This window comes from Lepisosteus platostomus, chromosome 6 (genome assembly GCF_059453375.1).
Source record: "Lepisosteus platostomus isolate fLepPlt1 chromosome 6, fLepPlt1.hap1, whole genome shotgun sequence".
Lineage (NCBI taxonomy): Eukaryota > Metazoa > Chordata > Actinopteri > Semionotiformes > Lepisosteidae > Lepisosteus > Lepisosteus platostomus.
The window spans coordinates 35933022-35943973 of record NC_142616.1 but is presented as its reverse complement, the minus strand read 5'-3'; positions in this window follow the sequence as shown (position 1 = coordinate 35943973).

Below are 10952 nucleotides of genomic sequence, written 5' to 3'. Positions count from 1 at the left end.
AAACATGCACCAGCCTAGATCTTCATCAATTCCTTCCGATTACTTTGCTAAGAGGCCAGTTTTATTTCTGATATAAACGTGAAATAACAGTACAATTCATTGCCCGTAGTTTGCTAATTTTCCATTGATTTATCTCACATTCAATTAGAAGGTGTCAATTTTCATGTATTTTGTAAATAACATAATACGACTAGGTACGGTATTAGTTTTACTTCAGAATTAACCTCTTCAAACTTATCTTCTCAACACATTTTGTAAATTTAATGCAGATTTACTTGTGATTTTGCTACTGATATTACCGCTGCTTAATTTACAATTAGTAATATGAAGGGCAATATAAATTACGATAAGAAGGTTCTACCTGCAATCTGCACTTTTTATATACTTTTTGTTTGCTTGCATTAAAGTACTCAAACTGCATGCAATTCGTTCTATAGGATTCGGAATGTTTGCCAAACTAGATGTGTTGGCTGTCACTGAACAAGAAGTATTGTTCCCTTAGAGGCTAACATAAGTTTAATGTGATTTTAAGAGTTCTCTTACTGTTCAGCTGAAATGTAAAGTGACACATTTTCTCTCCTTTCATAAATATTGCATTGTCCAAATGCAATTATAGAGCTAACGCAACACAAACGATTCCACAATAAGATTACATAACAGCGATAATGCGTTTTAGTTCTGCATTGGGCCATCAGACAAACTTCCTATTAATAATACTACAGACATATTATTCTGCTTTTTTTAAAACGGATTCCACAGGGTGCCTGCTGCTGCGCTTTGCTTATTGGGATATTTCAAACTTACCAAAGACCTATACTAACCGAAACTTAACTAAAAATGCACTTCGGAAGCGATTATACCATCTTGTTCTTCAGTCAAAACAAAACAAATATAGCCCTTTTTGATTTCAGTAACAGCTATCCTACTGTACATTGATAGATTATATTGCTGTATCTGACACATAGCGAAAATGATAACACATGGGTAAAACTGGTCACAACATCATTGGTCACGTACCCTCTGAAAACATTGTTCGCAGCTTTTAATATATTTGAAACTGTGATAGAAAATAAACATTGTTCTCAAATAGACATAATCTCTCATATATGCATGCACATAAAAGATTGAATATTACCTTGTTTCCCCCCTTGGTAAAATTATGTTATTTCAGTATAAATTATACAATTTTAAGACAAATGAATGACTGCTTTGAGCGAATAGTGAAATAAAAGAAAAATATTAATATAAATTGCTCTTAATATGTTTAATTTAAATTTGGATTTTGCGTTTCACTGGTTTGTGTCATATCTTAAATACTACCAAAGCATAATCTGAAGATTAAAAAAAACAGGAACAAAATTTTTTTTTCCTGATTATCTTTAGCCTTGAGCAACATCAATTTAATGGAAACTTCAGAAAGTCAGTTTAATAATAAACCTTGGTTAAGCTCTGCAATTTAGTTAACAGAGATTAATAAAACCTCAAGAGAACCATGCAGAGTTTGATGCAGTTCGACTTAAGTATTAGCAGTACTTTCTCTTTAGAAAAATTTGCATTAAAATATCTACAAACCTTGCAGAGGTCAAACTATCAAACTGCCTTTATCTAAATAGGAAAGCGTTTTACAGTAAAGTGTCTTAATAAAAACTGAACATTTAGAGCCATACCAAATTCATAATGGTTCTTTAAATGCCATTGTACCAGATGAAAGGAGAACTATTCTTCTTATACTGGTGCATATTTTAAAGGAAGATTTGTGGCATTGTTTCATCCACTTCATACAATTGGTCCTGGTATTTACTTAGAAGACTGTGATGTTGCTTTGTCATAGCTTTTCTTGGTATATTGAAGGATGATCTATCTACTTAACAAGAGGATCACGCCTTTCTACCTTGCCAAATTGTAGAGCTCTTTATACAAATATAAGCCTCAAGAAGTAGGCTGACAAGATAAGAAAGAAAGGATATGCAATTTCAAAAATGAAACAATAACAGTTCCTGGGACCAGTGGTAATGATGATTTTGCAGTCATTACGTGTAAATACACACAGTCAAACATATGAATAGCAGGCATTAAATGATTAGAAACAACTCAAATTAGTCTGCCTTTTGTTGATATCACTTCAGAGTAGACCTTTTAGAGCATTGCTGGAAAGAATTCCTCAAGAAAAATGGAAACGTCTAAAGCTGCACTTTGTCTTAAACATTATGAGGATATCCAGAAGTGAAATGAAACTAAATACTTAGAATCCCTTTGGCAGTATTTTTGTTGTTTCAGGCATGCTAAAGTGTCTTACCATTAAAGAAAATGCAAAAAGAGTTGTGTGTACATGTACATTGTGGTGAACAGCTTTCCTTCTTATGTTGTTTAGTTGTCACACTACAAAGGAAGAAAGTACAATTCTTTGAAGAAAATGCTACCACTAATTATTGGTTTTCCAGTGAGACTGGCACCAATGGACAGTGATTAAAGTTCATATCCTTGCATATTATGTAGAAGAATACATTTCTAAAACATTTCTAAACAAGGAGACTGTTCACTTGCTTATTTTATTAATTTATTGAGGATATTTCATTTAATTTGTATTTCAATCATTTTTTAACTTTGGTCACAGAAATCAGTAACTGCAATTTCAACAAATATCTAATCATTTGAAAAGACAATATCAAGCATTATATTTTTAGACTAGACAATAGTGGCTCCTTCACAGTCTATCTGTACAATGGGATGTAGATTCTTCCACATGAATCACCAGTGCATGTTTAAGGTCATTTTTAAAAATGTATGGAAAAGCTTATTGGATCCTGTCTTGAGGCCAGTGAGATTATTGTATTACATACTGTATACACTGGTTTATAATGTTATTACAATGTAGAATGTCTACAAAGTTTGCAGCATGGTTTAATTTCTAAATGTATTCTCTTGTGAGGGGCGGCTGCACCAGATATTATCTGAAGACCCACTTATGTTCCAAAATATGGCTTCTGATTGCACTGACAGAGTACTTAGTGGAATTTTTGAGGCAGAGTAGATTTGTTGTGGCATTCACCACACTTGGCACCATCAAACTAATTTCTCTTCTGATGTAATTTCTGTGGCTAAAGGATACATCATTATTCTTGGAGAACTTCCAGGAACTCCAACATTAATGGAATAAGTACATTCATGTTGCAAGAGATAATGATGGGCAGAAAAAATACGGTATAGCGTTTGAGAAGTCATGACTTGCTCATTTAGCTCAGGTTTGATACTTAGTGAACACCCATTGTATCACTTGTATACACCAGTAAACATATCTCGTACTTAACAGAGAAGATTACGAAGATCATTTGAAAAGCAATTTTTACATATTACATAGTAAAATTATGTTTATTGGAAAATGATTTGTAAATCAAGTAGCTAGTGAAAGGGATGTGCCACATGAATTAGCTGAAGTAATAAAACCCCACAATATTCTGTTGAGAACTACAATCGTTCTACTGTATCTGTATCTGTATTTGTACATCTAGGTCACTGGATGCAGAAAAGCAAGTGTTTTGAAAAAGAAAAGGGAACAAATGGTGTCAAAATACATAATTAAGCACTTTTAGTTTTAAGTATGTGCCCCAAGGAAATCTCTTCTTAAGATTCAAAGGACTTGGAATTATGCAGTTAATCCAAAGTCCAAATGTGTATTTTTTAAGTTCCAATGTTGGAAACTATCTTGTTACATTGCAAATTAACTCTGTAAATAAGTTTGGAATGTGCATATGACCACTGCTTTGATGATTAAAATAACAAAAGGGCAAAAGTGAATCACCATTAGTTTGGGTAACGTGAAAAATGATGTTTGCCTCTTGTCCAAAAACACGTGCCCACTTTCTTTGTCAAACACAGAGTCATACAGAATACGTTACTATGGGAATTAATTTTTCCTTTTCACACTTCTTTTTCCTCACATTTTCTTCTGGCACAGCCACTGGAATAGTCTGGCTGAGCTCTCTTCTATCATGGAGGCTTCTCTTGTTATCTCAAGAGACATCACACTATTAATCAGGGAGGCTGACAGGCATCTTTCCGGACACACCAAATACCAGTAAGAAACCAGCATGATACCATCTATCCAGCTTTAAGAGCTGTGGAAAAGACTATTCCAGATATACTCTACTGGACAGAATGGCAAAAGGAGAAAAGTTCTGGAAACCTCGGCTAAAGAGTAAAAGAACTGGAAAGACGCACACTCAAAAACAGATCAAGGCCAGCAAGTGTGTTAGGATGTGTTGAGTCTGGTATTCATTTGATGTGAGTAATTGTAAAGCTCATGCAAAGGTTATACTTTCATTTACTCTTATTTGGTTGAAGGAAGAAATTAATGTTGTGGATTTAAAAATAAAACTTGATTCCCCGAAGTCACTATGTTATAAGCACATCTGTTTTTTGTTTTCATCCATAAAACGGTCTCATACTGTACTTTGCATTTTTATGCTTGAATTCAGCACTTGTAGTGCGGAGACAGTATCATTATCACTACCCAGTCCGATTGCATCATATCACATATGCTATCCAAGGCTGGCCGTCGTTAATACTTGCATGGGAGACTTTGAACAAGTTTTCTGGTTTCAAGTCTTTTTGGTAGACAAGGGGGTAGACCTGTGTCCTCTGGACCACAATAGTCAAACCAATTGCCTCATATTGGTGACAGGGGACACTGTGTGGTAGGTTGTGAGGTACCATCCTAAAGAGAAGATAAACTGAGGTACACACTACTTGTTCTTTAAATAATCCCGTGACACTCTCTGTGAGAGTAAGAGTGTTAACCCTATTTTGCTGACTAAATTCCTCTCTGGGCCCTCCCCATTCCTGAACTATTAAGGGGGATGTTATGTTAAAATTGTACAATACTAATTGTACAATTTTTGTATTGCCGTGCTCCTGGAATCAGTCCACAGAAGAATGAACAGCTACATTACCTAGCTCAAAGAAATGCTCTTCACTGACAGGCTTAAAGAGCTGAACATTGTTAGTCTTGGACGATGATCACTGTGGAACCTGACTCAAGTGCTCAAAATCCTCAAAAGCTCTTGACAGAGTAAACCCAATGGACAGCTTCAGAATCAAAAGTGAACTATGAACCTAAGGACACAAAACTAAGGGGAAATCCACTTAAAAGTGAGACTATCTTTACACTAAGGGTTGTGGGAGCCTGGAACAAGCCACCTAGCACTTTTACCATTCCATTACTTCTTTCAAGGAGCAGCATGATGAAATCTTTGGCCAGTTAGCTACTAAAAATCAAAGGAGTTGGATGGGCTAATGGGATTACGTTCTTGTAACAATGTCAGATAAAACTTCTGAAAGAGGGTAAACGTAATCTAAAGGTTACACTCTAATAGGTAAAAATGGGTAAGAAGAATATTGTGATGTTATTTTTATTCCCCCATACAGTACAAGGGGTACAGATGATTGAAAAATATTTTCAGAAAATGCTAAACACAATGTTTTACAAAGAACACCTTTCAGAGTAAAGACATGCTTTCAGAACAAGCAGTAGTTATGAATTATGGGAATGAGGAATATTAATTGGCTCTTTCCATTTCATATCTAACTAGTCTTCAAATTCTGCTTCATGTACTGTATATGAAGTCAAGTTGGCAGCCAGTCAGCTACTGTATTTCCTGTTTATCGCTGTTGTGTTTTAGGCTCATCAGTGAACCACAGCTACCTTTGACCAGTGAAAAGGTGTGTATGCTGTGTCTTACAAGAAACACTTTTCATGGTTATATATACTCCTCTGTATATATAACACCTTATCCCATTGTGCCCTTTTTCTTGACTGTTGCTGAAAACTGGCACCTGATAAATCAAATAGATGAGTAAACAAATGGAAGGAGAGCAGAGTGTATCACATGATAGTCTGAAACAATGTTTTTTGGTCTCAAGCATTTTATGGAACATAAGCATCAGGATCATTAATCTGAGACACAAATAAAAATACCTAGGAAAATGAGCAATGTTATCTGTAAACTGTAGGTGTATTAAATGTACTCTTTTAAATGTTTTTTTTTTTAAACTGTGATCTTTAAGTGATGGAAAATGAGCTGCATGTGATTGATTAACTAAGATGGTTGGAACATCTTATTCCTGTTTTTTCAGGTATTTGTTATGCTGTTTTGCTTTTCAAACCCTTGAAATAATCTGTTTCATATCCTCCATCCAACATGTATCAATATTCCCATTACATGCTGCTGTTTGCTATTACATCATTTTGAAGGAAATTTTTGTCTGTTGAGTCATTTGTCACCTGATATACTATTTCTTTCGCCTGCATTTGCTACTCCTTAACTGAGTTTACATTCTACTTTGCTGTTCTTGCAAAAATTATGCTTTGTTTTTTGCAAGAATACACATTTCTAAAAGGATTTGTCAAACATGAAGATTGTGTGTACACACTGGTGTATGTAATGCATCTTTGTGTTCTGCCCTTGGGCAATGCAGAGTGGATCATTATATTGCAAAATGTGAATAAAACATTGAAAGGTAAGACAAACCCATGTGGAGAGAAATGAAAACCTGTCCCAAATGTTCAATGCCTCTGTCTAAAAGGTTAACACTGTACACCCTGGGGAATTTAAGAACCCGTGTCAGCAGTTTCACTCAGGCAATCATGTTCAAAGTCTGAAAACCACAATTTGGTTTTACCTGAATCTCAGCATGGGATTGTATGTTTGTTCTCTGTGTGGAAACTCTTGCAGCAAAATATAGCTAGATCTGTTAATGACCACGTTATTGCAAATTATTTCCTCATACGTATTCCTCTTTGGCAACCTTTTGAAGGCATTTGGGGAATCTCATCTGTTGATAGTGTATCAGAAAACCTGTACATAATATGAAGACTATCACACAAAGAACACAAATATACAATATGAATGATATTTACTCCCTCTTTCCTTTGTGTTAATGACCACTTACTCTCTGTAAACTAAGACTATAAAACGGTTCTGTTCCACTAAACAATTTATCTTTCAACCAATGATTAGATGATGAGATTGCTTCAAAAGTGAGAGCAAACTGTGCTTGAACCCGTCCACACTGAACGTTGCCACCATTGGCCGTCAAGGAAGAGGCAAAATATTTCAGCCAAGATTAATGATTTGGCAGAGTTTATTTCCTCTCCCCTATGAAAATTGCCACTCTCTTCTACAGGTCATTGGAGAACATCAGAGCCTTCAACATCTTTAGAAACATATTGGGAAACGGAGACCAGAAAGCAGAACACCTGAACTCTAATTACCCGTAAAGAGAAAGAATCAGAAGAGGGCAGAATGATTTTTCTTTTTAATATTATTTAGAAACTCTCAGCTGCTCCCAACATTAGAAAAGCGTTTCACACCAGAGCTATTGTTTTGGCTACGCCATGCCACACTGTTGAGCAAATGTGACAGCAAAGTTATGGTAAGTCTATGATGGATCACTTCACTTGAGCAGTTTGGATCACAATTTGCACTTGTTTTTCTAACAGATTGAAGCCAGTGTGTAAACAGTTTGGAAAAATGGTTTGTTTCTGCTGCTTCTGTCTTCACTCAATGTTTTGACTTCGTAAGTTCTTCAGGTCTTTAATGTTCCTTAACATGGAGGAATAGCAAATTCTTTGCAGAGACTATTTATAAACTATAACAGTATGCTACAAAAACAATGAACAAGAAAGTTATGAAACTTGGCCTTTTCCAATCAGTTAGAGCTATTTGATGTACATAGAAAATGTGATTAATTGAGCATTTTGCAACTAATGTTGCCTAGCTGCTCTGTAAATTATTTCCAATACAATTCTCATGTAAAAGTACAATTATTTTATTCTTGAAAAGGTACAATCCAGCCTAAATAAATTACACTTTGTTTACAAGTTTAATTTTCTGAAAGTTCTGACCAGTAAACCGTGTTTTCTTGAAATTGCAGAATACTGACAAGGTACTCGGGTTTTGGTTTAACTATGTTTCATGGATATTAACTCAGTTTTATATTCCATAACACAATTTAAAAGTCAATAGACATTCAAGAAGTGTCTGAAGGCTATAATTCTAAAATATATCTGACAGGCTGATAGTATGTTTAATTTTCTGTCATAGGTTCTTACAGTATGTGCTTTATAAAAAGAAAATGTGAATACTGTATGAGTATGATAAATCTGTGTTTTGTGGCACTTGTGGTTTTTAAATGTCAATCTAAATGTCATTTGTCGATGTCATGTACTAATGCATATTTTGTATTAAAATGTAAATTGTTTGCATGTGAACTAGCATTATTTATTAAAACATTTAAAAAGTTTATTTAGTCTGTGATGGACAAATGAAGACTGCTGATCAGACAGGGATATAATGGTACTACAGTACAGTATGTTGTACTGTACTAACCACATAAACCATGTTGTTTATTTTGCTTGTGAAGGTGAATTACAGGTCTCTTTGTTAGGGGTTTGCTCTTACAGCAATGCATTGTCTTTTTAAGCCTCTCAAACATCCTTATAATGATTGAAACCTCAATAGACTCAGCTGTATTATGCCACATACTGTATATTGTGACAGGTAAGACAAGTATAGGAAAAACAAAGCTTGTTCTGTTTCCATTCCAGCTTGATTTACATATAATTAAAATCCTAAATATAGCTACCATTGAGAGGAAATACTCATTGGCATGTATGCATGCTGGCAGAATATGGGACACTGAACAATGTTTGTTCAGGAACACATTTACAGTGCCTTTTAAAGGGATGACTTCAGATGATTTTATACACCGGACATCCTGATCTTAAGACCCAACTCAGACTACAGGTTAATGAAGTAACAGAGTAGAAATAACTCATTAGAAAAAGTTTTGCGTTTTGAGGGGTGAAGTGAGGGGTTATTTCCACAGGTGATGTAGATGTCAGACAAACAAAGTTATTTTAACCACAAAGCCCAGAAAGTGCTCATCTCAGCTGACTTTGTGCAATCACACTGGCCTCCTGAGGTATTTGTGTGAGAATGGCCTCATGGTGTGTGGAAGAGAGGAATGCCACAACACCTTTGAAGGAGTCTTTTGAGGTTTCTAATTTCTAGGAGAAACTTCCCTCTTAATGCTACTGAGATGCATTGGTGCTTATGACTGTTCATTAACTGTATGTAAGTACCTAAGTGTTACATTGTCTATACTTGTGAGGAATGTTTCTAATTAATCCATGACCAAAAATCCTCTGTACTACACTTTTTAAAAGATTTCACTTACATTTTCTTTTCCATCTAAAATATTTGCTATAGAAATAAGCACAAAAATGTATTTAACTAGATTTAATTAAATTTGATGTAAAAACTGCAACATACTTTGCAATTCATGTAGATTGAGAACATCTGTAATGCGGTTCTTATCCTGTTTCACTAATGAACACAGCCAAAAGATTCTGAGCCTTAATAAATAACTGCATTAATAAAGCCACCAATTTGCATTGACCTAACAGCATGAAGGCCTTCAGTGCTGAAAAAAATCAAAAATAATTCTATTGAAATGAATGATTCAAATTCGATGGTATTTTATGCTTTAAAAATTACGGACTTCAAATTGTTTTCTTCAATGAAAAGTGTCTGGCAAAAGTTATTTTCAGATAAGATTAGAGGATGGCTTTATCACCTATTTCACAGGCCCAAAACATTCCAGGAGCTGTCCAGGGAAGAGAGTGGAAGATGCAAGGTGCAAGGTGCTGAAAAGTAAGGTCGCAAATCTCCTCTAAGTAAGAGTACAAATGGGAGAAATACTGGAATTTAGGCTTTGATGTACCCCAGGACATTCACAGAGTAAAATAGAAAATCTCATAGAATTTAAACCCCCCACAGCAACATGAAGGATCAAAAACAAGAGTTCCCAGTCTTGGATTTAAGAGGCTTTTGTCTGAGATTGGCAGTTTGAGGTCTGGAGATATTCTATTTCTCTGATTAAAAAAAAAAAACATCAGATGTTTATGTTAACAATGTTTAGGGAAAAAGTTGTGTAAAATATTGTGAAAAGTGAAAATTAATTTAAAGGATTACTTTATAATTTTCCAATGCATGTAAAATAATAAAGTAATGTCGAAATGACAGTTTCTATCACCCTAGGGGTTAAATAATTATTAATTGAAAATACTGTATTGCAAGGAAGTATACAGTATAAGACAAGGTACAGAGTCCAGTAGCAGCAACAGACAAAATAAGTAATACTTTGCACAATATGCACAAGAGATCGAAAGCATACAGTAATATAGAGGCTACACAGAAAAAACTCAATCAATATGCCACAGCTCCATATAGAGTTCTAGCCCTAGGCTTGGGTCGAAATGGAAGATCACAATTTTCACATTTGTTCAGGCAAAAAGAAAGATCATATAAAACAGTGCTGACAAAATTCAGTTATCAAGAAAAAAAAAACTCCATACATACACCAAGAGCTGATATTAGATTAATTATATCAAACTTATCAAAATCAAACAAAACTGCAATTTATTTTTCAACATTACCTTTTAATTTTATCAGCAAAATTCCCCAAAGCAAGGCCCCTTTCCAATCAATGGTGTTCATCGGGCTCACAGAAGCAGACTCACTTCAAAAGAAAGTCAAGGCAGTCTTCCAGGGGTCATTTATAACTTTCAACATCTTTATTCTTGCAAAGTGGGCACAAAGGGCTTCCAGAGAATTGAGAGTGCATTACATTTTGGTACTTTCCATTAAAAGCCAATTCATGAGATGCGCTTTTGTTACCTGACACTTTTAAAAGCAACTCGTTTGACATTTTATTCCTATGCAATAATGTTTGGCAAAAAAAGTACAAAGCATTTTAAAGAAACATTGTTTTAAAGCCAGCGGCTTTACATAATGTTTTCATATGGAAAACCGTTCAGAAATCCAAACTGCATAACAGGGAAGTGGCAATTTTCCAGATAACAGGGGCAAATAGAATAGAGAAACAGAGTT